Source organism: Lissotriton helveticus, chromosome 12 (genome assembly GCF_964261635.1).
Source record: "Lissotriton helveticus chromosome 12, aLisHel1.1, whole genome shotgun sequence".
Lineage (NCBI taxonomy): Eukaryota > Metazoa > Chordata > Amphibia > Caudata > Salamandridae > Lissotriton > Lissotriton helveticus.
Window position 1 is genome coordinate 213,905,532 of NC_136073.1, and position 25,051 is coordinate 213,930,582.

Here is a 25,051-nt window from a genome sequence, read left to right on the forward strand (position 1 = left end):
ATTAGAAAGAAGAGAGAGGTATACTGGATTTTTTCTTTGAATACGTTCTCCCATGGGTTAAATAATGATTTGCCATGGATCAATGCAATAATATAAAAACTTAAAGGGATATAATTGTTAATCTGCAACTGGTTTTCATATGGAAACTACCAAACACCTAAATCCTCGATGCATGCAAATATAGGTTTCATGAATAAGTTTCCTGGTAAAATTCCCACAACACTGTTGAGTTAGATCGTCAAAATAAAGTGTAAAACTGTTAGCCTTTCCCTTTAAGCAGCACATGACCTTAATCTAACCAATAAACGCAACCGCTATATATAGCCAATGCATGCGCGTAGCTTAGATTCTTGCTGAAGTACTAGAAATCGCCGGGATCCATTTGCCACCGGTCCGTGTCCAGCTCCTTATTTCACGGTAAGCCTGTAGGCAAATGCGCTAATAGCTATCAGCTAGGATTCGTTTAATATCAGCTAACAGACTATCAAATCTGTGCGTGTTCCCTTTTGTAGTACAAGAGACGCTGTGAACCGTGTTGCAGCCAGGCTACGTCATTTAACCTCAAAAGCCGGGCGACACTTTTTGACCGAGTGAAAGGGTGCAGATCCCGGTAAGCCGCCCTCTGCTATAGCGTGTTTTGAAGCAACTATCTATGCGGCAGCTAACGAATAGTTATCTCCACCCACCACTTTAAATAAAATGAGTCTTGCCTTTGCCGGCCCCCGCTAAAATGTTTCTTGGAAAATAACTGGTAATGCGGTAACCGATAGGTATGAACTTGTACCCTGCAGCGAAAATAACAATAGCCGTGTCCCTGCTTCCCTCATAGAATTAAAGACGCCGGGAACCTCATGCAGCCGGCTCGCATATATTATCATCAAAACAGGTAAACTGTGTTGTTGCAATCGAAGAGGTGATTCATAAGTGTGGCATATCCGTCCTCATCGTGACGATATTCTTGTTTCTGCCCCTCTCTCTTTTTTCATGCAGGCGGTAAATCTTGCTGCTAATACGTTTAAAAGCTGATGTTCTCAGGACATTAACATTAGAGGTAAAAATGAACAACCATCCTTGATATTATCGGCAAGGCAGTCTTAGAGTGCATTCCCTAAAATGACGAGATTACTTATAACAAAAGTTCTTTTTTCAAACTTTGAACCGAATATGTCAACAATCGGCCAATCGAGCATGAAAACAATATAGCTTGTTCCCATTACTTTTCACTAGCGTTATTAAATAAGGTCACATCTATGATGTGCTGTATTAAATTAATTCAAATTAGATTTACAAACCGTTAGTGTAGCTGTAGTTCGTCACATCAGGCGAGTTGTTAGTCAGATCTGTAGACACTCACAATATAAAAGAGATGAAGGACAGTATAGGACTAACTTAGAAATACTAACTGTGCGTTCGGGTTGTTGATATGCACTCTTATCCCTACCCCCCTTTTCTCTGCAGAACCTACCATTTCTCATTTTACCCTGGGACCTTTTACTGTGTGTATCTGCTTCCACACTGGCTTAAATCCCGGCACCACGTGTTGGTATTTATAGGTAAGCCGAAAACATGATACAAATAAAATGTATAGCCAATGTACATGGCTAGATAGGGTCCCATGTAGGATGCTGCGAACATTATAGGATTACCCCATAAGCAGTTACTATGTAAGACCAATAGGGATATTGTAGAATTTTTATAGCCCTGTGAGCACCCAAATAAGCAGGCTCTTACATGTTCTTTACCACTTTTACCTTTTGCTTGAAAACATACAGATGGTTTTCTATTCTCTACCATAGATGTGTCTGCATAAATATTTTTTCTGCAGCAGTTATGTAAATATGTACCCATAGATATGTATATAGATCTGTATATATGTATATAAATGATGCTTCTCGTGTAAACATGCCAATGCGGTATCATCAGATTTATGAGTTTTAGATACACTAGCCCTGTTTATGAAATGCTAAAATCTATAATATAAACGTTTTCTGCACTGTTAATATAGATTTGTAAACATGTCTTTTATGTATATTTTTTACAGAAATATGATGGTACAGTCCTGAGGAAGACACAGTTGTGTCGAAACGCGTAGACAGGAAACCATCTTTTTATTGTAATATATATGTACCTGATGTATGTTTAGATCCATGCATATGCTATAATGCTGGAATATTTTATCATGTATAAATACAAATGTACTTAATACTTTTTTATCATTTAATCATGTTTTAGAACAGAAATTAAAATACACAAATTTGTGCAAAAACGTTTTTTGATTATATTTTTTCTAAAACTATGTTTGGGCTAATGCCACTGTTCATGTGCTAGTGTCTCTATTGAGGATTTGCCTGGGTATTTTACTCACATAAATTCTTGCCCTGACCCAGGAAATTGATCCAAATCAGGGGGTCCTTGTTTATTTCACATAAGATCAGAAGATTGGCAACAGTTGTAGATAGGTTGTCCGCCAGTACTGCTAGATCGTTAATGCTGGTGGAGGGAGAGATGCAGTCGATAAGAGCAATGGTTCTTCAGAACCAACTTGCTCTAGACGTTCTGTTAGCCAAAGAGGGAGGAGTCTGTAAGGCTTTGAAGGTTCAGGAATGTTGTACTTACATTCCAGACAATTCAAAACCTCTAGAAAAGTATATACGGAACATCACTGAAATTCATCGTGAGATTGAGGATTTGACACAGGTAAATGTGTGGGAAAAAATAGGTCATGGAATGCGTAAAGTTGGAAGTTGGTTTGCCAACCTAGGAAAGGGTTTCATTTGGTACATACTGAAACCTATCATCATAATAGTGGTTTGTATAATCACCCTGTGGGGATTGGTGCGGCTGTACCAATGGTATAGATCAAACAGATTGCAGAGATCCATGAGAGAGCAGGAGAGGAGATTAGCTGCGATGCAGGATAATCAGTACAGGAGTCTGAGGGCTCTAGAGATGATGAAACGAGAGAGTACTGCAACGAGTTCAGTTTGATTTAGGTCATACCTCAGGGATGGTGTTGTGATGGTGATGACTACTAAAAGTCATCAAAGGTGGGAACTGAGAGAGCGCAAATCGAGAAAAATTAGAAGTGCACCATATTTACAAGCACGTTGCATTAGTTTAGTAAAGATTACATAAGAGTGTTGAATGTATAGAGTGAAAATACATAAGAGTGTTTAACTAGAATAGACTGCATATAATAGTGTGAAAAGCTAATGTAGAAGAGTGTAAAGATGTTATAATAATGTTGAAATACCATGTTATGTGGCTGTTGTAGAAGAGAATGTAACGCTGCTAAACGAAGAAATGTGTAGGCCACATGGCAGTTCACGGAGAACGAAAGGTGATGTTATACTTTCACGTGATGTGGATTTTAATGTTGTTATAATTCAAAGTATTATTGATCATAGAACTGAAAATGTGTTTTATAGAAGTGTTTCATATAACCATTGTGTGTAATGAGTTAGAATACTGTTTAGACTAAGAAATTAAATGTTTTACAGAGTGCACAGGCCCGTTTCATGTAACTCTAATAGGCCTGAATAGAGAAGGTCATTTCTTTTGATCTGCATGTGCTAGTTAGAAGAATGTCATGTTAAGCATAAATTGCGGAGCCTGCTCGATGGTTTACGACTTAAAAAGATATGGTGGAGGCCGGAATTTGGGGCCCACTGTACAAGTGTCTGTTTGCAGGTGCGAGGAGGTTCCAATCAAGAGAGTGATGAATAGGGTTTTGTTCAGGGCGCCAGGCACAGGCCTGGAGGAGGCTTCAGGAATTTCCTGGGGGGTACCATCCTGCCGGAGAAGAGCCTGAGAAGCAAGGTCAACGCTAACGATGGGCCCAGAGGAGTATCAGCATGGAAAATGCCAGAACCAACACCACGTGAGGGGCGTCTCTAAAGGGCGTTTCTATTGTAAATGTGATTTTGTATTAGGGACAGCACCCCTGGGTGGAGTTAGGGCAGATGGTCTGAGGAACCTAAGAGAGCGGATGGGTAGGCAGATAGGTTAACTGCGAGACACCGATTTACAGCGAAGACTAAGGGAAGTGAGTGATCTTCTTTGGAAGTCACCACTGCTGACACCTTTTTAGGTTAAGATTTTGCTAAGTAGGGATGTCACTTAGTCTAGTGTAGGGACAGTCTAATCTGGATTTTCTTCCTTTCTGTAAATGACTCATAAGCTACAGCTTGTGTCTATTCTTGCAACTCTGATGATTTTTGAATTGGTTTTGGTAATATTATTTTGCCGACTAAGAGCTTTTAGAAAATTTATGTTTGTATTGATACCAGTATATCTTTTGAACCTTATATTGAGATGTTTGTATCTCCAGTTAACTTTGGCTTTATAATAAACTTTTAAAACTTATTCATAGTAGGTGGTTCTTTAGAGTGGTGTAAGTCCTTATTAATTGACCTAGTAGTGGATTGCCTTTTACTTTATGACAGGTACCAACGGTTCAGTCGACCTGAGTTGGGATCTAGACCTATAGCCATAGATCAAAAATCCCGCAGTATCATAATTTATGAACTACACAGTAACACAAGAATGTCTGTGACAACAGCAGTAACCCACTGAGTTATGCACATAAAATATTGTTCTTTGATATGCATGGTACACTTTGCAGGAGGCAAAGTAGCCCCTGTGCTACTTTAGATGACTTGAAACTTCCACCAGACAAAACTCCCATCTCTCTCCAAAAGGTATGTTAATCACTAGAGTTAACTTGACAATGTTATTGTTGTCTGAAAACTGCTGAATAAACAATCATCTTTGCAGTGCTTTTAAAACTGCTGCACTGCTACAAAACTGACCCCCACAAACAGAACTGACACCCACCCTTGCAGCCTCCCGGGGAAACGCCAAATGCCAGGTCCGGGCAGTCTGGCCTTGGAAACCGGGTTCCAGTCCTAGCATCTGCTTAACATTTTGTGATTCTGTGGAAATCACTTAATCTCCCAAAGCCAAAAAAGAAAATGAATCTGACCTTGTGTAATGTAGCTGGTGCTCATGTAAAGTGTTCATGTACTCCTGGACCGAGACCACAATATAATCTTTAAAAAAGAGAAAAAGGAAAAAAGGACAAGTGAGTCTGTTTGAAGATTCATGTGATGATCAGGCTTGGTGGGAAAGAGGTGAAAGAGGCAGAGGAGATAAACTGCTACTCAGGGCCACGGCTATCATTAGTGCAGGAGGTGCAGTTGCATTGAGGCCAAGAAGTGTGAGGGACTCACAACCCCATATTATGAGATTACATTTTTTTCATCAATTTCTGTTTTTGTTTGATGGATTTGCTCCATTATAAACGTCACATTTATTGTGGATTATGATGACATTCCATAAATGTATAAATATAATTATCTCATAAACTCTGCCCCTCAGCTCAGCATTGCTCTTCCCAATTCCCCAATCCATGCCATAAAGGTTTGGAATGGTGCCCCATTTTCAAAACATTTTGCTTTGGTGGCCTCAGAGAAAATATGGTTGAAGCCCTCTGTTCAAAGCTGATATAGGCCCTCCAAGGTGCAAAGGGGGGACATGCCTCCTATGTGTTTACAGTGATTGATGTAAGTTATAGGGCATGACCTATCATGAGAATCTGCCATTGGCTAAAAGAGTGCCATAGGGTCTTCCAACACCACAGGATTTTTGTGGTACTTTTCAGATCTTCTGGATTTAGAATTTCCACAGTAGGAGTCACTGCATAAGTTTAAGTTTTGGTTAAAAATGTTGTCAGGATAACAGCCCTTCACCAGCACTTGACATACAAGTGGTAAAAACAGATGAATGATGCATTGAGTCTTCTGAACAGAGGTGAAGGTTTTGGCATATTTCAAAAGCTCTTTGAGAGACATGCCCAAAACAGCATTCTATCCAATTCTGAGCCCCTAGTTGGTGGGAAGCAGTACTACATGTGTAGGATTCGTCTGAATTACAATGTTCTTCCTTCTCTCCACTGAGACTGTAATATTGTCAGTGGAGCCAGCTTCATAGAGCTCAAACCTCAAGAGAGTCTAGTTGAAGAGGGATCATTCCCCTAGGTCTACAACCTTGGAAAGGGACCCAGTGACTTCCAATAGCCTATCTTGGCAGATCACAAGTCTTTTGTTTAGGGCCTTATTGTGGCCATCACTGAATTTTCCAAGAAAACATATGATTTTCACGAATGGAAGTAAGCTTTCTTGACTGCCAGATAAGTCGTCACATAAATTGTAAGCTTAAAGCTGAGGTCATAGGGCTTTACCCAATGGAAGCCTGCAATTTATTTATTTATTTAATTGATTTTTAAAGCGCGCAAATACCCGGAGGTGTCTCGGCGCTAAATTGCTGAACTATCTGGCGGGAGGGTGAGATTTTAGGCTGAGAACAGCCATGTTTTCAGATTTTTTCTGAAGTTGAGCAGGGTTGGAGCACATTTGATGTGGAGGGGTAGCGTGTTCCATAATTTGGCTGTGCCAACCGTGAAGCGTTTGTCTCCCCAGTTGACCCTCCTAGTACGGGGGACTGTTAGCAGGTGAGCCGAGGATGAGCGTAGTATCCTAGGATGTTCCAGCGGGCGAAAGGCTTGTCTTAAGTATAGCGGTCCATGGTTGTGGATAGCCTTGTAAGCTATACATAACGCTTTAAATTTAATACGGCTTCTCAAAGGCAGCCAGTGTAGCTGTCGGATGTAGGGGGAGACAGGTGCAAATTTGGGAATAGATAGCAGGGTCCTGGCCGCTGCATTTTGCACTGTCTGCAATTTATTGAGGACCTTTTGTTGTGCATTTAGAAATAGGGCATTGCAGTAGTCAGTTTTAGAGAAAACTAATGTACTGACTAAGGTTTTGCCTGCAGATGATGGTAGGTAGGGAATAAGTTTTTTGATCCTTTTTAGAATGTAAAAAGAGGAGGAAACCACAGAATTGGCGTGCTGCTGGAATGATAGCTTGTTGTCAAAGACAACCCCCAGATTTCGCACTTTAGATACCGGTTCCGGAGGATGTCCCATCTGGTGTGGCCACCATTGTGGAGACCAGGACGGCTGTAGTCTCCCGAATGTCATCACCTCTGTCTTATCAGAATTAAGCTTCAGACAGTTTGATGACATCCAGGAGCTTATCGCATTCATTCCGGATTGGAAATTCGCAGCTACAGCGGAACCATCGTCATATATGGATAACACCAACTGGGTGTCGTCAGCGTATGTGGTGAGGAGGATTCCGTGAGATTTGATGACCCTCGCCAAGTCCGACACGTATATATTGAACAGTGTCGGGCTTAGCGAGGATCCCTGGGGTACACCACAAGGCAGAGAAAAGGTTTGGGAGGTGTATTGGCCCAGCTTCACAGATTGTGAGCGGTTAGACAAAAATGAGGCGAGTAGCTCCTTAGCTTTGCCTTTTATCCCTATAGCTGCGACACGGTCGATCAAGGTAACGTGATCGACCGTGTCGAAGGCGGCGGACAAGTCCAAGAGTATTAGGATTGCGGCTCCTCCATTGTCCATCGTGGACCGTATCTCGTCCGCAGCTTTCAGGAGCGCAGTCTCCGTGCCATGTCCCTGGCGGAACCCAAACTGGGTATCATCCAGTAGGTTGTTGTTGTGAATAAAGGATGACAACTGTAGATTCATGATTTTTTCAAAAATCTTAGCCGGGAATGGGAGGCATGCAATGGGCCTATAGCTGGCTGGCAGGGACGGGTCTAGAGTGGGCTTTTTGATTAAAGGCTTGATAATGGCTTCCTTCCATACTGAGGGGTAGGTGCCGGATGTGAACATTGCATTGCAGATAGTAGTTAGTAGAGGGGCAATGGTTTCTGAAATGCGGTTGAGAACGTTTGGAGGGCATGGGTCCAAAGGTGAGCCGGATTTGGTTTGGACGATTAAGGGCTGGATGGCTTCTACCGAGGTGTTTTCAAAGGCTACAAATTTCGGGGTTTTATCTGGGGTAGATGGTTTGGTAGAAGGTATAGAAGGGTCAGGCGAAAAGGTGGAAAAAATAGCACTGACCTTGTCCTTAAAGAATGTGGCCAGTGCGTCTGCAAGGGCCTGAGAGCCCTCTGACCGGGGTGACAGAGGATTGGAGAGATATGTTACCACCTGGAATAGTTTCCCTGGAGAGTTTTTGGCCTCATTAATTTGCTTGGTGTAGTAGGTGTTTTTTTCAGCAATTAAGAGTTTCTTATAATTGGAGAGGGCATTTTTATAGGTCAGTTTGTCCGAGAAATTGAAGTGGCGACGCCACTGCCTTTCTAGGTTTCTGCAATATTGACGCTGTAATCTGAGATTTTCAGAAAACCAAGGGGCTGATGGTTGATTTCTGTTCCTGTGAAATGTTCTTATGGGTGCTAGTTTGTTACATGCTTCGTTCAGATTGTTTAAGTAAGTATCCGAAGCTGCAGAAGGGTTCTGTTTATTTAGCCCCGGGCAGTCATGTATCATCTGGGTCAGGTGATCAAGATTGATATTTTTCCAGTCTCTGAAATTCGTGAGCCCAGAATTTATCTGGGGGCGTGGACTGGAGTTAATGGGAATAGAGAAGCAGATTGCAGAGTGATCTGTCCAAATTAAAGGGAGGACATTCGTGATAGAGATATCTGAGTTGTTCGTGAAGAGACCATCTAGGGTGTGTCCTGCTAAATGTGTAGGTAGTTTGACAATTTGTGACAGACCAGCTGCCTCTAGGTCCCCGAGTATTGTTGCAGTATCGGGGTCTTCAAGAGATTCAAGATGAAAATTGAAATCGCCCAAGATGGTAAATTGAGGGGATCCCATTGACATCTCAATGACTTTGTCTAGAAGTGAGAGAAATTTCGTTCTGGATCCTGGGGGGCGATAGATTAGCATGCCCTTAAAGGTTGTTTTACTGGAGAGGCTTATGGCGAAAAGGAGAGCCTCGCATTCAGGGAGGTTGGTCTCTGTAGTAGTAAGTTTAAGGTGGTCCTTGTGAATAATCGCTATTCCCCCGCCCTTCCTTAGTGGTCTGTCTAACCTACTTACACAGTAATTACTAGGCGTTGCAACTCTGAAGTCAGGGCCCGATGATTCGTCTCCCCATGTCTCGGTGATAAATAGTATATCTAAATTATGGGCATCTATGAAGTCGGCGATTTCCATTTTGTGTTTTGATAGAGAACGCACATTTATAAGTGCTGCTGATACTGAACGGGGAGGAAGTGTGGGGTGTATAGGCCTCTTCTCTGTGCAGGTAGGACATTTGAGCGGTCCTATCCAAGGGTTGTTAAAGTTGAGGCAAGGTATGGAATGGGTTTTCTCTGCATAGGATTTGATGGTAAGGAGTTCAGCGAAGGAGTAGGATAGTGGTGGGGAGTTAATGATGGACCGAGAGCAAGATGATGCAGGGGGGGTGGCCCTAGGCCCGTCCTCGACGCGGACGGGCGCAGACGGGCTTGGCTTTGGCGCGGCATCGGCGCGCATCCGGCGCGCCCGCTGCGCCAGCCCGCTGCGCCGTCTGGGAGGGTTGCACATAATGTAGGAGGAGGAGGGTGGGAGGCCGGCCCGACTTGAGCGCTGACCTCGCCCTCCTCACTAAAGATGGCGCCCACCGCCGAGTGATGGCAAATACAGAGCGGTTGGGCTGAAGGAAGAGGAAAATGAAGGTGAGTAGGGTGTCAGTGTGCCTGATTTCTCAATTCCCCTTCTAGTAGCAGCCCCCAAGTTAAAAATAAGGCGGAATTACAAACATTAAAAAACGCTCCAAATTGTATTTTATAAATGCTAAAAACAATGTCTAACAGTGCGCATAAGATCGTGATCTTGTCCTGCCTCGCCAGACGCTCGCAGCCCCAGTCCCCCTCGCAAGGGAGAGCTTCTATGGGGACCATGGGAGTTTTAAAAAAAGGGGTCTTCTTAACCCAGAGTGGAAGAGGCAATCCCTTGAGGAGGTCCTGCCTGCCCTAGTGCCTTGTGCTGGTAGAAACTGAGTTGTAACCCAGTAAACCCAGAGAGTGTAGGGCATTGAAGGTATGAGTGCTCCCTTATGGCCAAGAAGCAAGTGCCTTCTCAATGGCCCCATGGATGGCTGCCTTGGGTTTTGGGGGAAATAAAGCAAAAGGAGCAGAAACAAAGACAGATTTGCAGGACATTTGAAAAAATAAAGGAAGATAAGCTAACAAAACAAAGCAGATGAAAAGGAAAAGAGAAAGAATGAGTTGTAAAATAAAAAAACTTAAAGCACAGTAAGCTAATAAGGTAAAGCACGTACAAATACAACAAGTAAAATAGGTTGAAAATAAAGACAAGCATGTGCAATGCAATCGGTCTTGCCTTCGGAACAATGCAGTATATTATCACACATTTTTGAAACATATTGCATGAGGGTTACTTGGAGAGTGCTAACCTGGGAACGTGAATGAGCACATCCAATAAAACAGACTTCACAGCTTCCCCAGGATTAGTCAAGGTCTGAAGCGTGTGGATAGTTTGTTTCTAATGAGAGTAGATTAGACATAGATAGAAGGGTACTGCATGCAAATGTGACAGATATTCCTAAAATAGTAAAGGCAGCTGGTCAATATTCACTGATGAAACTGGAAGGGCCATTGTGCAACGGTGAACATTTGTGGGCTCCTGAGCACTAGCATAACGGAGCAGGCACTGCACATTGGTGAAACTTGACACATCATTGCATATTGGTGAAACAGGACAAATGTATTTTGCATTAGTAGAAATTAGCAAATCCACTGGACACTAGGAGTGTTCCAGCAGCTATCTTAATGGACATGCCACGTTTGATCACTTTCACTTGTGAAAATCTTTATTATACAAAGATGAAAACGATAGCATAACTAGGTATGCACTGTTGAAACACAAGTGTGTTAAATTGCAAGGGGTGACGTGGCTATAATAACGAAACTTTAAGAAACGGACTTGGAGTGTGCACTGAAGAAAGGAGAATGTTGAACTCAATAGTCAAACATGGCTGGAGCTACAGTACCCACCAGTGACCCAAAGCAAGTCAATATTGTGGTGAAATGAGTACCACGGTGCTGCTTGCCTACTTGTAATAACCTTACAGGGCTTCCACGGCGGTGTGAAATGAAATGAAGTCAGATACAGCAAACAATTGGAGACAGTGGGGGGAAAAGGCCGAAACTACTTGAAAATATCATGCTATGAGAAACACAGAGTCCCAGGTTCTAAACATTTTGATTTTGTCCGATTAGAAATACCAGACACAGAACTGCAGATATTTAACTTTTTAGCAATATGACATGGATAATGTTCAAATAAAATACTGTAAGTTAGCCACCTACCTTTTGCCAATAACTCCTTATTTATATACACATCCTTTTGTGTCTAGGGTGTTCAGACATCCCGGATTTCCCCGGACAGTTATATGTGAGCAAGCTGCCAACGTAGTGTCCGGAGAGACAGATCGCAGACATATATGCTGCTTGGACAGGTCAGTTGGGGATGACACAAAAGGAGGGGGAGTGAGTGATCGGGGGACCTGGGAGGTGGGATGACAGCCTGTACAAATCATAATATACACAATTACTTGGAAAGAGGTACATTTGAAACTACTTAAGAGTACCATGTAGTGTGACCCCAAATACTTGCATTAACCAGTCCAGCGATAACATGGATTCCACAAAAAAGTTCATGCAAACTCACGCAGGAGCACCTCATCCCGAAATCAGACCCACACCCTCCCCGAGCCCTTTGTTTCTCCCTTTCTCTCTTACTGTGGCTCTAGGGGCCCGGGAGAAGTGCGCATGACACGGAGCAGAAAAGTATAGCTTGCGGTGGGTGTCTGAAGCTGCTTTCACCTGTGATTGGTATTGATCACAACAAATAAGAGGCGCCTACTACTTTAAGTGCTGATTTACTTTGATTCCAGCAAAGTACTCTCAAAGAGGACCAAACCACTAGCTGAACTGATGCCATGAAGCCTGACTGGGTGAACACACATAAAACATTTCTAAAAGCAGATTTATCGATTATCAAGTACTGTTGGGAGGTACTATTTGCATAGAAAACAGCAGAGGGATGACAAACTATCATAGCTACCACAAGGTATCCATGCACATTTATTTATTTATTTATTTATTTATTTTTTGTACTTATATAGCGCGGTCCTGTCACCCCAAGGGCATCCTGGCGCTTGAATCAAAATAACCACCATATATGCTACTCAGACAGCCCTGGGGAAAAGATGAGTTTTCAGGGCCTTCCTGAACGGAAGAAGGTCCCTCTGGCTTCTTAAGGCCAGTGGTAGGGAGTTCCAGAGCTTGGCCGCTGCCACACTAAACGACCGGCCACCCATCCTCACTCTCTGGAATCTCGGTACCACGAGCAATTGAGCCGAAGAAGAGCGTAAGGACCGCGAAGGAGAGTACCAAACAAACATATTCCGCAATGGAACCGGGCCTTGTCCATGAACCACCCTGAACACTAGGCATGCAGCCTTGTAACAGACACGAAGGTGCACCGGCAACCAGTGTAGATCTCGCAAGGCTGCTGTTGAAGAACTGTGCGTAGGGCGGGAAAGTGCCAGCTTGGCGGCAAAGTTCTGCACCCTCTGCAACTTCCCCAGCAGTGTTTTTGGGGCCTCCAGAAGTAGCGCATTACAATAGTCAAGACGACTCAAGATGGTACCACGCACTACTTTGGGCCTGGCCTGCTCGGGGAGGAGGGGCAGGACTTTACGCAGCATGCGAAGCAGCATCATGCACGTGGATGTAGCCTTGTTCACGTACAGATCCAGCTGCAAGTTGGGGCCGAAAGTCACCCCCAAGTTGCGTACCGATTCAGCAGCTGACACAGTCTCGGGGAAGGTCGGGGGCCAGAAATTCTCCGGGAGTTCACGAGGGATCCGGTCCATGGAACAATATAGCACCTCGGTCTTTGTGCTATTGAACTGCAAGGAGTTGGCCCGAAGCCAATCCGCTGTGGCTGCCATGCAGCGATGAAAAACTTCCAGCGGGATCGCATCCTTCCCCTCCAGTGAAAAGACCAACTGGGTGTCATCCGCGTAGTTAAATGCGGAGATACCAAATGATTTAATTAATTGGACCAGAGGGCGGAGGTAAAGATTGAAAAGTATAGGGCTGATGGCCGAGCCCTGAGGAACCCCCTGCCCTACTCTCCGCACCTCCGAGCTAAAAGGAGGCAACGCCACCACCTGCTGCCGGTTGTTCAAATAGGAGACCAGCCAGTCCCTTGCACCTGCAGTGACCCCGCACTCCTCCAGTCTCCTGATGAGGATGTGATGGCAGACCGTGTCGAACGCGGCCGACATGTCGAGCAGGACCAAGAAGGCTGCCCGCCCACTGTCGACCCGCGAGCGTAAGTTGTCAAGCACGATCACCAGCGCCGATTCCGTCCCATGTGCTGGGCGGAAGCCAAACTGTACCTCATCGAACCAGGTGTTTTCTTCCAGGAAGCCAGACAGAGAGCGAGTCACTAACTTCTCCATGGTCTTAATGGGGAAGGGGAGCAAGGAGATCGGTCTGTAATTAGACAGACATGCGGGGTCCAAGGTGGATTTCTTGAGGAGAGGAGACACAGTTGCCAGTTTCCAGCACTCCGGAACCGTTGCGGTGTCAAACGACTGGAGGCAGATGGAGTACAAAGGCTGGAAGAGTTCATCCTGAAATACCTTACAAAACTTAGGTGGAAGTGGATCAAGAGGAGAGCCCGATGATACCATTTGTGCCGCACTACAGAACTCCTCAAAAGAGGGAGTAGGAAAACAGCTCAGCTGGGGTCGACTGGGCACGACATCCGGAGCTCCCAAACTGAGGGCAAAGCCACTCAGCTGGTGTCGACTGGGGGAAGTGTCCGGAGCTCCCAAACCGAGGGCAAAGCCACTCAGCTGGGGTCGACTGGGCGAAGTGTCCGGAGCTCCCAAGTCAGAGACAGGCCTACTCCGCCGGGGTCGACTGGCTGAAACATCCGGAGCTCCCAGGCTGAGAGCATGACCACACAGCTGGGGTCGACTGGGTGAGACCGCCGGAGCTCCCAAGCTAAGAGCACGGCCATTCAACTGGGGTCGACTAGGTGGCTCGTCCGGAGCTCCCAAACCGAGAGCAATACTACTCGGCTGGGGTCGACTGGGTGAGCCATCCGGAGCTCCCAGATTGAAGGGGGTGGGTAAAGAGCTCTGTAAGCCTTCCAAGATTTTAACAATCTTCTCTTCAAATGCACTCGCCAGGGAGTCGCACAGCGCCTGCGTCGCGGGAACCTTATTGGCCGTGCATAACGGATGGGTAAGGTCCCTGACTATTTTAAAAAGTGCTTGCGATTTGTTGGAAGCCTGGTTCAGGGTGGCTTCCAGATAGGACGCCTTGGCCATCTTGATCTGTGCCTTGTATTCCTGCAATGATTGTTTAAAAATAACCTTCAAGGAGTCAGAGTAATGCTTCCTCCACACCCTTTCGGCACGTTTACAGCTCAGCTTTAGCTGCCGCAGGTCATCCGTATACCAGGGGCAGGCCCGATTCAGTCTACCCCTAGACCTGCGGAGTGGAGCCACCTTATCCAGAGAGTTCGAAATGGCTCGGCATAAAGCAGTATAACTCTCCTCAACCGAGTCCCTCAGACCGAAATTGACCGGAAGTAAGCTTGGCAGGGGCGAGGATCCCAACAGTCTGGACCAAGGTCTGCTCAGTTTGGTCTGTCTGGACCCAGCCTCCGCCGAGGTATAATACTCCCCACATGGTTTCTAAAAACTAGCTAGTGCACGAGGATTTCATTAACATTAACATAAAAGAAGAACTGCAAATGCTGACTTGTTTCTGATGTCAGTAAAATGTTATTTGTTGCACTAGTCCACTTGATGTTTCATAGCAGAGTGTTGTGTTCTGTTGTGCTCCAGGCTCCGTGTATTTGCTATTACTGTCCCAGGGTGGCAGAAACAGAGCTGCACTATGAGCATGTATTTTCTGACAAATGACAGGCATGGAGAGCAGCAGTTGAATGCCAACTCGGCATGAGCAAGTTCATGAACAGGGGGGCCATGGCAGCAAGAGCAAAGCTCATGCCCCACTGTGTCCTGCTGCAGCAGCTGCTGCTGCGCATCCCTGCTAGTTCCCGGGGCAATCCTCCATGGGAGTTAACTTTTGAAAAAAGGTGGACATGCACCAACCATTACCCATTTGTAGGCTACAATTTTTGAATGACACAGACAAAAGCCAATACAAAGTGGTGGGAGGTATCAAACCCCACAAAGTACATACAACAGATCATCCTGCAGGGCAAGGGCTGTAGGCTCGACCTAAAAAACAAAGCCCAGTGAGCTGATAATGTGAAAGGCCGTGTGCACACTAGAGGGAGGTTTGTCTCCTACCTGAGAACAGTATTTCGTGTGTCATTATCTTTACGGCACTTTTGTCTGTCAGACTGTTGCTGATACTACTGTCTGAGTTTATCATTAAAGCAAAATGCCTAGTTTTAGCATCCTTGCCTGTAAATAAAATGTAAAAACATCTAAGCACTGTCACAAGACTGCTCCAATCAGGCTAATGGTGTACGTATCAAGTGGGCTGGCAATGATCCGATTAGTATATACCAAAAAATAGTATAACCAAACTCTACAGAAATAAGTCACTTTCTACAGAAGGATATTTCTCTAAATTTGTTGGTGGAGAATTTGAATCACATAATTATTTCCATTAAAACCTATTTGATGCACTCCCTGAACAACAACTTGAAATTAATAGATGTTGGTTTGACCTTACCTGTACCCAGGTCTCACAGTCACTGAAGCAAGCTTTAGGCTGTTCTTCTCGGGATACCGCGCTTGTTAAGTCCCTTTGCTAACGATATAAACCCTGGCTGCTAGGAAGAAAACACTCCAGGTTAAAGCGTGAAATAAACTGGCTTTTGCTGCAGAAACTAAGGACACTAAGTCATTTTGGGATACGGTCAATGCACCGTTCTTAAAAAAATGAAAGTATCCCAGAGCTCTGTTGACTTGTACCTTGTTACGCTTGGTGGCACACTTTTCCGAAACTTTTAGACAGAGCAATATTGATGCTAAAAATGGAGCTTGCGAGGTGATTCATGTAAGGGTATTCACCCATTGAAAATTACTAATCAAGAGGTTTCCTTAGCTCTGTAGGCCAGTGTCGGGGGACGGGCCCCTGGACCTGATCGGGTACTGGTAGATGTATTTAAAATCTGATACCAAACTTGGGGGTCCTATACTTACTAGAATGTTCAATGCAGCTGCCGTCAATATGATCCCACCCTCCTGGGGAGTCTCTATATTTGTACCCATCTATTAAAAGGGTGACAAAGCAGATCCCAAAAATGATCGCCTCATTTCTCTCCTGGATTCATCAGTGAAAGTAATGAGTAGAGTTTTATTTTTCAAGTTGGAGGAATGGGCACAAGAGCAATCTATTTTATCCCCAATGCAGTTTTGTTATCAAGGACCCCGCTTGGCCTACAAAGACTAATGAATGCTTTTGGTGAGTGTATGTCCTCTAAGAAAATGCTGATAAAAAATACAAAATATTTACCACGGTTTGCAGGCCAAATCATAAACAATGTAGAACGTTTTATATCAATGCTACCCCAATTGTTACAGTAATTTAATTTTCTTATCTGGGCGTTTTATTTACAGGCACCAGTTCATGGGCCCAAAAGATATTAAATATTAAAGCCAAAATGAGTAGGGTTTCGAAAGGGATTTAAAAATTTTGATCCAAGATAGGTAGCCGTCCCATTAAGGAAATGGTTGAAATTTACAAGGCTAGAGGAGTGTCCACTGCCACATATGGGGCTAGTCGCTAGGGTATGGCTCCTGTGTTGCCTTACAAGTGGAGGAAAATAGTTTTTTCAAATGGCTACTTTGCTTACCTGCTTCTGTTGCAACTATGATTGTCCATTAGGAGGTTGGCCTGCAGTATCTAGAAGACATACTCTTGGTAAGACCTGTGTTACTTTGGTTATCACTATGGGCAAATGAGGATATCAGTTTTACCAGATACATTATTTCAGATTGCCTAGCTTTTGACAAGGCTTTGAGTATCCCATGGTTATCATATATTAACCCCTTCTTTAGTATGCTGTTTAATTTGCACAAATGGTCAGACCCGTACAGGTGCTATCATTAACTAAGATGACGAACAAAGATAACTTTTTCCAGTACAGATCTGGCCAGCGAATGGCTGTTAATAATACAAAATCGTCAGTTGTGTTATTTATGTCATATGATGTAGAGAAGGGTGGATACAAATATCTATGTGGTGTAACAAGTATGCAGCATTGCTTTGTTTTGGTAAGACTGAGATGTGGTATTGTGCATCACTTAGTGGTTTTTCCAACCATAAAGTCTTGTCCTCCTGATCAGACTCCTTGCCCATGTGAATCTACAAAGTAAGCAAAACAAAATGCATTTTTTATTGTTGTGCAAATCTTATCAGAATTTTCAGAGTTTTTATCTTAAACCCATCTATGTTAGACAAAATGCTAGGTTGTATTAAGCTGCTATGAAATATTGGATTGCACTAAGTGAACCATCTGTGTGTTAAATGTTGCCCTTTTGATTTTGAAAGCCATCCATGTGAGGAAAAGCCTTGTGTGTTCAGTGGGCCTTTGATTTTAAACTACATTTTGTGTTCCTTTAAATATGTTTTATAGAAGTGTTTCATATAACCATTGTGTGTAATAAGTTAGAATACTGTTTAGACTAAGAAATTAAAGGTTTACAGAGTGCACAGGCCCGTTTCATGTAATTCTAATAGGCCTGAATAGATAAGTTCATTTCTTTTGATCTGCATGTGTTAGTTAGAGGAATGTCATGTTAAGCTTAAATTGCAGAGACTGCTCGATGGTTTACGACTTAGAAGATATGGTGGAGGCCGGAATTTGGGGCCCACTGTACAAGTGTCTGTTTGCAGGTGCGAGGAGGTTCCAATCAAGAGAGTGATGAATAGAGTTTTGTTCAGGGAGCCAGGCACAGGCCTGGAGGAGGCTTCAGGAATTTCCTGGGGGGTACCGTCCTGCCGGAGAAGAGCCTGAGAAGCAAGGTCAACGCTAACGATGGGCCCAGAGGAGTATCAGCATGGAAAATGCCAGAACTGACACCACGTGAGGGGCGTCTCTAAAGGGCGTTTCTATTGTAAATGTGATTTTTGTATTAGGGACAGCACCCCTGGGTGGAGTTAGAGCAGATGGTCTGAGGAACCTAAGAGAGCGGATGGGTAGGCAGATAGGATAACTGCGAGACACCGATTTACAACGAAGACTAAGGGAAGTGAGTGATCTTCTTTGGAAGTCACCACGGCTGACACCTTTTTAGGTTAAGATTTTACTAAGTAGGGATGTCACTTAGTCTAGTGTAGGGACAGTCTAATCTGGATTTTCTTCCTTTCTGTAAATGACTCATAAGCTACAGCTTGTGTCTATTCTTGCAACTCTGATGATTTTTGAATGGGTTTTGGTGATATTCTTCTGCCGACTAAGAGCATTTAGAACATTTATGTTTGTATTGATACCAGTATATCTTTTGAACCTTATTTTGAGATGTTTGTATCTCCAGTTAACTTTGGCTTTATAATAAACTCTTAAAACTTATTCGTAGTAAGTGGTTCTTTAGAGTGGTGTAAGTCCTTAACTGATTGACCTAGTAGTGGATTGCCTTTTACTCTATGACAGGTATCAACGGTTCAGTCGACCTGAGTTGGGATCTAGACCTATAGAAATAGATCAGAAATCCCGCCGTAACAGTTGGTAGCAGACAAGGATGGTTACCTTCTAGAGGAAGGTGATCTAGACTAGGTTAAGATTACCCCAAGGTCCCTAGAGATCGAGAGATGAGCAGCGGAAGAGTCGCCTGCCGAAGAAGGTGCTGACGGTGCGAGAGAAAAGCAGCAGGGTCGGACGAGAGTGAGTATAACAAGGGTCATGCGTTGACAGATTGCGGTGTTTTGTGTTGTATTTGTATTGTAATGTCATGCGGAGTTGAATGCCTGTAGTGTGAGTGAGAGAGGGTTGTGAGCGCACGCAACCTGGCTGGGGGAAAATCTTAAGTTCGGGGAAGAGCTTAAGTGGTTCGGGTGTATCGAACATCCAGAGTAGTTGTCGACCAGAGTAAAGGGGGTCATGAGGTACCATTGATCGCCCGCAGGACCGAGATAGGGGGAACGCAAGAGTGAGTGTGTGGGTAACGGACGCAGGTCGAAAGTTACCGTGTGTAAGTAACCTATCAGTTAAGGCGATTGTCTGGACGTACACGGAAAGACATTTCGTCAGTTAAGGTGACAATTACAGTTAGACTGTGGGCGTACAGTCAAGGAAAGTGATCGCTTGGTCGGAAGTAATCATTTTTCAGAGTATGAATGGGACGCATGCATGACCGGGAGATGAGCGGAGAAAGGAGGGGAACTGCTGCGAAGGGGGACGAGTGACGTCAGCGAGAGCCGCGCTGTGATAGGCCAGTTGGTGTGAAGCCGCGCTGAGATAGGCCGGTTGGTGTGACGTCAGCGAAAGCCGCGCTGCGATAGGCCAGTTAGTGAGAACCGCGCTGGGATTGGTGGATTGTCATCAGGAAGTAAACGAACGCGGAGAAAATATCTCACTGCGGGGCTAGCGAAAGCAGTCAGGAGTGGGACGGTAAAAGTCAGGAGAGTAGAGGAGTTACACGTCATATTGACGGTGGAAATGGGCAGGAGCAAAAAGGTAGAAGTGCGGAGTGTGGAGAGACGTCTCGTCTCATTCAAAGCGAGGGAGACCAAAGGACACAAGAGTACAGGGATAGGTTTAAGTGCACTCACCACGCACCTGATGATAATGTACAGTACTGGAATTGTGGGAACATGGGGAACCGCGAAGGATCTTGCCATGCGTCGAGTGATCAGAGATCACAGGCAAATTGCGAAGGCATGGGGAATAATGGAATGTCTTACCATGCACCCAGAGAAACCAGGCAGAACGGGAAATGTGGGACTATGGGAAATAGAGAAGTGTTTCACTATACACCCAGAGAGGATGGAACTGCATGGGACCTGGAGAGATGGGAGCATGGGAGGACTCCCCATAACACGCCTGAGCCCAGACGTAGGACTCAGAGCTGTGATGGGAGAGATGTAAATGGACTCTCTAGAGATAGCATACTGAAAGCTGTGATAAAAGCCAAAAGACTCGATGTGACCAGCTTAAAATCTGACCTGGACGAGATAATTGATGGTGTCTTGCCTTTAGAAAGGATTGACATGTACGAACAAGATGAGCTGCTGTTTATAGCAAAGGATGTTACTCGGAAGGCAAGAGCAACTCATGAGAAACTGTCTGAACTGGCAGACAAGTATATGGTAGATTTGTCCAGAACAAAGGCATTGCAGGGTAACCATAGGTTGCATTATTCAGATCAGGACTTAGATGAGAGGAGGACAACTGGATTAAAAACACACATAAGGGAACTGATCACAGGAATAAGAGCATGGAGAGATCTGGACAAATGGGAAGAGAGGTGGTCCAAAAAGGGAACTGTTAGGCGGAGCGCAAATGTGATGTCTCCGGAGGGAAGGCTACTGCAGATGGAGGCATTCCCTTTGCGAGAAATAGCGAATGGGAGTTATGTACACGTGCCCTGGAGTAGGGGAGATTTGGCTGCATTTACCAACTCATTTCCGAAGTTAAGGGAAAATCCCGTAGAGTGGTACAAGCAGGTAGAGAGATTTGTCAAGATTTCAAAAGTATTGTGGATTGATTTGAACACCTTATTTGACATTGTGGTCCCAGGAGACTTGTGGATATCATGCAAGGTTAGTGTCGAATGGCCAACTGCAGAACCAGAAAGGGATGCTCGTACTAATGGACCGTCAGAAACCGTAATGTTAAAATATGATAGGGTGATGACATGGCTGAAGGAGAAGGTGCCACCACAAGATATAGATTGGGTAAAAATAGACCGAACAAGACAGGAACCCAAGGAGACAGTTCATGAGTTTTATGAGCGATTGCTGAAAACGTTCAAACAATACAGTGGATTAGATGTAATGGATCCCAAATATATAGGACAGTTTGTATCGAAGTTCGTTTTGGGGTTGAGACCTGATATTTGTTTGATGATTCAGCAACATTTAATTTGTTGGCAAAACAAACCATTGGATGAAATTTTGAGATACGCAAGGTATTGCAGTGATGAAATAGATTCCAAAACAAAGAAACTAAAGGAGAAACTGATGATGGTACAGATGCAGTCGGCTGGAAAGGGTGGACAGCAGCAACAGGGAACAGGGACAATGGGACGGAAACCAAATAGTCAGAATAAGGACAGCGAGGAAAACTCGAGACCTAGAATAGACATTGCTACATTGAAAAAAACGACAAAGTGTCACCAGTGTCACCAGGTGGGACATTGGAAACGCGAGTGTCCCTATAACCCTGAAAACGGAGAACTAGAAGTAGAGGAGGAGGAAGTTCAAGAAGTTCCAGTTCAAAGGGTGACAGTGCCAAAGGGTAAGGTGGCCAAAGGGGGGACTTCGGCTCCACGAGCTCAGTTCCCGCAGCCACCAAAGATTACGACAGGGGCAAAGATCTATAGACAAATGCCTCTTTTTTTAGACGAAAAAGAGTGTTACTACGTTGATCCATTGACGGGACGACGTGTAAGTAGAGAGGAGGACTGTACCCTCGGGGCAGTTCTAGAGGTGGATCAAAGAGGACCGTTCGTTGAGGCTGAAGTGGCAGGGTGTCCTACAACATTCTTAGTAGATACCGGAGCTACTCGATCAACTTTGAGATCGGCAGTGGTTCCAAATCTACCAATGTCGGGGGAAACAATTCAAGTGGTAGGAGTTGCAAATAGGAGAATGACTAACCCTTTGACGGAACCAGTGCTAGTGAAAATAGGAAACTACACCGATGAACATCAGTTTGTAGTATGTGATTCTAGTCCTGTGTGTCTGTTAGGAAGAGACTTATTGTGCAAACTGAACTGCACAATATACTGCACACCTCAGGGAGTGGAGGTACAGACTACAGACGATGATGCTACCTTTAAAGTTGCAAATTCGAGAGTATGCGTAGAACTGTATCCTACCCTGACTGTGGAGGAGCTTCCTCGGGACTTGCGAGATACAGTGTCAGAGGTATGGGATTTTACTGGAGAAGAGATAGGATTGATCAAAGGAGTAGAACCAGTGAAGATCATGGTAAAACCCAATGTTGAATATCCAAGAACGCCTCAATACAAATTGACCCCGGAGACGATTGCAGGAATAAAACCCGTAATCGACACTATGATTCAACAGGGAGGAAATTGTGGGTAGTCCATGCAACTCCCCGATTATGGGTTTGCAGAAACCTAGTGGGAAATTTAGAATAGTGCAAGATCTTCGAAAGATTAATAACATAGTTGTTTCATGTTGTCCAGTGGTACCGAATCCATCAGTGATATTGTTTCAGATACCATTCCAAGCTGAGTGGTTCACCGTGATAGATCTTTGTCAGGCTTTCTTTTCAATTCCATTAGATGAGGAAAGCCAGTATCTTTTCGCTTTTAAGCTGGAAAATCGTGTCCTAACATGGTGTCGTATCCCACAAGGGTATACAGAAAGCCCATCAATTTTCAACCAGCTATTGAAGAAAAACCTTGAAAGTCAAGTACTGCCACAGAACTCGGTTCTGGTCCAGTACATAGACGACCTACTTGTTGCGTCAGGAACGGAAGAAGCTTGTAAGATAGATACCATCGCCTTGCTGAACCATTTAGCTGAAAATGGGCATAAAGTATCTCCGAGCAAATTGCAGTACTGTCTGACAGAAGTACAGTACTTAGGTCACCGGATAGAAAAAGGAAAGCGCAAGGTGTCACCAGATAGGATAGAGGCGATAATGAAGATGAATGCGCCTACGACACAGAGAGAAGTCAGGATGTTCCTAGGAATGGTTGGTTATTGCCGACAGTGGATAGCTAACTTTTCCCTGAAAGCAAAACCCTTACAAAAACTGACGCACAAGGAGGTGAGTGATCCGGTACCATGGGACAAGGATTGTTTGATGTCGTTCCTACAGCTGAGAGAGGACTTGTGCCGTGCTCCAGCTTTGGGGATGCCTGATTACGAAAAAACATTTTCACTTTACTGCTGCGAAAGAGAGGGTTGCGCTTTGTCAGTTTTAGTACAAACTCATGGAAATGCCCGTAGACCAGTTGCATACTTTTTGGCTACTTTAGATCCGGTAGCCGCAGCGTTGCCCGGATGTCTCAAATCCGTTGCTGCAACAGGTGTCAGCATCGAAAGGTGTGAAAATATCGTCATGGGACACCAATTAGTGGTGTATGTACCTCATTCTGTAGAACTGTTAATGACCAGGACCAAGACACAGCACTTAACCAGTAATAGGCTCACGCGCTACGAGCAAGTTATTCTTGCTGCGGCGAACGTGACCATTAAGAGGTGCTCTGTTTTGAATCCTGCTACATTGATGCCACTTCCTAATGATATAGAAGGCGAAGAATGTGAAGATCACGATTGCCTTGATGTGACTGAACTATGCACCAAGCCAAGACCAGATATTGTGGACGAGCCGTTGACTGACCCTGATGAAATTTTCTTTGTTGATGGCTCATGTTTAAGAGACGATACTGGTCGTTGAGAGCAGCTTATGCTGTTTGCACCATTACTGGAGTTGTGGAAGCCGCTTGCCTGGAAGGAGTACACTCCGCTCAGGTAGCCGAAATCATTGCATTGACACGTGCCTGTTTAGCAGGTAGCAAAATTAGAGTCACCATTTATACCGATAGCCAATATGGTTTCGGTGTGGTTCATGATTTTGGGCAATTGTGGTCTCAGAGAGGTTACATGACCTCCTCTGGTTCGCCTATTCGAAATGGGGAATTTGTGCGACTGTTGTTAGAAGCATTACAAGGTCCAGCAGAAATTGCGGTCGTTAAATGTGTAGCCCACACCAAAAATACAGATTTTGTGTCGCAAGGTAATCGATATGCAGACGAAGTTGCTCGCTACTGCGCGGAGCAAGGATATTCTTTCACGGAAGTGGAAGTAGGTGGGACTCAGGAAAAGACAGAGTTAAACATGATGCTAGAAACAGTTGATACTTGGGATGATTTAAAAGACATGCAAGAGAAAGCACCTGATTCTGAGAAAAAGGTATGGGAAACAGCAGGTTGTGTGAAAAGTGAAATGGATTTGTGGGTTTCAGCAGATGGAAGGGCAGTATTACCTGATGAACTAGTGAGTTCAATGGCACGACAGATACATGGTCCAGTACACTTAGGAAGGGATGCCATGCTGAGGTTATTTAGGCAGACTTGGTATAATCCTAGGTTTAGGATTGCAGCAGAAGCAGTGTGTCAAAGATGTGTCACCTGCCAGCAATTGAACGTAGGGAAAAGAACACCAGTTACAATGAGTCACATTGGGAGGTCTGGGGGGCCTTTCAACAGAATGCAATTAGATTTTATTGAGATGCCAAAAATCAACCGCCTCAGGTATGTTCTGGTGGTTGTATGCATATTTTCCAGATGGGTCGAAGCATACCCTGCACGCAGGTGCGATACACTCACAGTAGCAAAGTTATTGCTTAGAGAGTTGATCCCGCGCTTTGGGGTGCTGACCTCTTTGGAATCAAACAGAGGAACTCATTTCAACAGCGAAGTTGTGAAGATGCTTTGCTCTGCATTAAACATTGATCAGAAGTTGCACTGTAGCTATCGACCAGAGGCTTCAGGTATCGTGGAGCAGATAAACGGAACTCTAAAGTCCCGAATAGCCAAAGTATGTTCATCGACGTCCTTAAGCTGGCCTGATGCTCTGCCCTTGGTACTCATGAGTATGCGTAGCACGCCAGACAGGAGGACAGGTCTCTCTCCACATGAGGTTTTAATGGGGAGGGCAATGAGACTTCCGTCTGTTCCAACTACAGCTTTGTTGAATATTACAGATGACCTGATCCTGGATTATTGCAAGGGACTTTCTGATGTCATTCATTCTGTGTCTCTTCAGGTGCAGGCTGCTGAAGTTCCATCTTCAAGAGACCTATGTCACGACTTGTGCCCTGGTGATTGGGTGCTTGTGAAGAAACACGTCCGGAAGAACTGCCTAGACGTGCGTTGGAAGGGGCCCTACCAAA

General features: G+C 44.5%; 1 long non-coding RNA gene across 1 annotated transcript; it reads left to right on the forward strand.

The window, feature by feature from the left end:
* Window positions 1-556: 556 nt before the first annotated feature.
* On the forward strand, window positions 557-2,257 carry LOC144799214 (uncharacterized). Its single transcript, XR_013603776.1, has 5 exons — window positions 557-610; window positions 830-886; window positions 991-1,051; window positions 1,459-1,553; window positions 2,042-2,257. It is a non-coding gene; the product is annotated as an uncharacterized LOC144799214 (long non-coding RNA).
* Window positions 2,258-25,051: the final 22,794 nt, after the last annotated feature.